This window comes from Nelumbo nucifera, chromosome 3 (assembly GCF_055504915.1).
Source record: "Nelumbo nucifera cultivar China Antique chromosome 3, China Antique-T2T, whole genome shotgun sequence".
NCBI lineage: Eukaryota > Viridiplantae > Streptophyta > Magnoliopsida > Proteales > Nelumbonaceae > Nelumbo > Nelumbo nucifera.
In genome coordinates, this window is record NC_142651.1 from 83089814 (window position 1) to 83092469 (window position 2656).

The 2656-nt window shown below is 42.8% G+C and overlaps 1 long non-coding RNA gene across 1 annotated transcript; it reads left to right on the forward strand.

Annotated features, from left to right (window-relative positions):
- The first annotated feature begins 378 nt into the window (after window positions 1-378).
- On the forward strand, window positions 379-1725 carry LOC148801416 (uncharacterized). Its single transcript, XR_016083641.1, has 4 exons — window positions 379-920; window positions 1093-1160; window positions 1252-1316; window positions 1407-1725. It is a non-coding gene; the product is annotated as an uncharacterized LOC148801416 (long non-coding RNA).
- Window positions 1726-2656: the final 931 nt, after the last annotated feature.

Here is a 2656-nt window from a genome sequence, read left to right on the forward strand (position 1 = left end):
TTCATTATGGATGGACCAGGTCCAATCCAATATATCATATTGGTCCATCCAGTCCGTCCAAATTCAATATGTCTTATTGGTCCGTCCAATCCATCCAAATGGATTTTGGATGGATTGGATGGACCAATATGATATATTGGATTGGACCTGGTCCGTGCATATTGAATTTATATTGGATAAAACCAATATCTGGTCCATTGATAAAGATAAGAACATAGGTGTCAATGGACCAGGTTTGAGTTGAAACCAATCTAAATTAACAGGAATTTGAACAGATTGGACAGTTTGGACGGAGTCCAACCCAAAACAAGTCCGTTAACACCCCTACATACCGTCCAGATAAGGTGATGCGCCAGTTTGGCTACGACGATATTGGCAGGCAGTTTTTGAGGTCTCCCAGCGAGGACGTGTTCTGGGTTCGTTGCCATGACCTCGCTTTTCCCAGTTGTGCGAGGTTCCCCATCGTAGGATTTAGGAGGGTGCCAGATTGTAAGTCCCTCAATTTTTCTTATCTCTGTTCGCTATTTGGGGGATTTCAGGAGCTTGTAAGGAAGAACTCCCATCCTCGACATGTGTTGGCTCCCCCGGTAGGTCATGCTGCTAATCAGGGGGATATTCCGTCTGCTACTGTATCCCATTCAGTAGAGAAGGTGGGGGCGAAGTGTGGGAGGAAGCAAACAGTTTTTGAGCAAGGAGAAAGCAATCATCCTCCCATTGTGAAAAGGCCGAGGTCTACAAGGGTGCCTCGCTCTTTTCAGACTCCAGTTGAGCCACAGTTTCTCAAGTCGGATGTGGCCTCATCACAGGCACAAGAATGCCACACCGAGTGTAGGAGGGAATCTCCAACATCCCCACCTCTGGAGAAAGCTGCGCCGGTCACGGAATCGACCGAATTAACTATGGTGGCGCCCTCTGCTAAGGTAACTTGCATCCGCTTCTTGAGTGGGCGGATGAAAAGGATGGCTCCTCATCGACCAAAGCGTGTTCCTACATTGTGAAAAAAAATTCCTTTGCTCTCCTTTATTTTTTGTTGTTGCATGCATTGCTGTTGGTGGGAATGTCTGAATCGTGTTTGTTTTATTATCATTACAGTCAGTGGGGAGTGACAGTGACCCGCCAGCAGTGGAAGTCCCGGCAGCCCATCTGAGGGAGTGAATTTGGTAAGCGAGGCTATTTTATTGTTTTGAGGCATTTGAAAGCGTGTGTGTAATATTACCATAGCTGACATGTTTGTAGTCTTTTGTGCTAAAGCGCGTTGAAGTCGATGGCGCTCAACCCAGTGCGGAGACTTCAGGGGTCCCCAATCTGTTCGAGAGGTAAGCGTAGGTTTGTTAGTTTTTACTATTATGCTATTCTGTCGCGTTTGGGTTCGTTGTACTGACTATTCGTGTTCTGCTTCATCGCAGGCACCTCTTCATACAGGTCTTTAGCTACGAGGAGCTGAGCAATATCCTCTAGGGTCTGATTGCAAATAAAAGGTATTTCGATTTTTAATGGAATTTTGTGACTCTGTGAGACAGTGTGTACACCTACTCAGGACCTAGGTTTATAAGCGACCATCGTCGCAACTCTTTTGTGTTGGTGTTCTGAATCGTATGTATTCCTGAGTTTGGGAATTCGTTGTGATTGCTGAAATGGTGTGAGGAAGTTCTGAGAGTTGGGTGTTTTTCAACTTTTTGTTGCAAACGCGAATGGGTGTGGACATGAGTACTGTTTAAAACTTAATCCCGGACTGATAGATAAAGGACCAATTCCCAAAATATGTTCTATGTATGTTAACATCGGGCCGTGCCATCCTGAAAATCGAAAACATTATCGCGTCGTACATATCGAGATATGATAGATGAGATTCTGAGTTGTAGGTCTAGCACAATTACCATGGTGAGAGTATTCAGAATTAGAATTGCAATGTTTTATTGCGAATCGTGTCAACTGCAATTGATTGTTTTTTTGTGAACCTCCATCGTGAACAAGCACCTACTAAACTACAATAAGGTTAGTTCAATATAATGAAAACATCTTAATATGCACCTAAGGATGAAAATTAGACTTCTCCATGTGGAAGTACTTCTTCCCAAGACAAATATCATTGTGCCTAAGTCCCTGCATTGGTGTTATGATCGGTGCTCGAGGCTGAGCCCTTTATTATTTGATGTCGCTGAAGCGTCCTTTGGGACTTACTAAGGTGTGCAAGTGCTCCTTAGTTTGGGGTTCAGCGCAAGTGTTAAATCGTTGTTAAGAAACAGGAAATTACTAGCGTCAGCCTTATGTTTGAAGGCACTTCGTAGGTTGTTAGGTAATATTGGATTTAATCGATTTCAAATATTGAAATTGGGTACCCGTCAATTTTTGTCGTTCTTCGAAAGTCTGAGATACTACCAGTTGCGAAGGAGTTGTCCCAAGCAATGTTGTGTACATAGGTAGATAATTATCATGCCATAGAAAGAGAAGTTTTTCCTATAGAGCTTCCATATAAGAGGGCTTCTGTCACGACTTATAAGATAACTTCGTCATTAAAAGAGAAAAATTCTCGATTTTGTGATAAAACTTCATCACATAGTGATTTGCATGAAAATTTGAGACAAATTGTGGGTGTAGGTGGTCTTTAATTCCAAACCACTATAAGAAACAGTAAATCGTACGTGCCTCTTTTTTT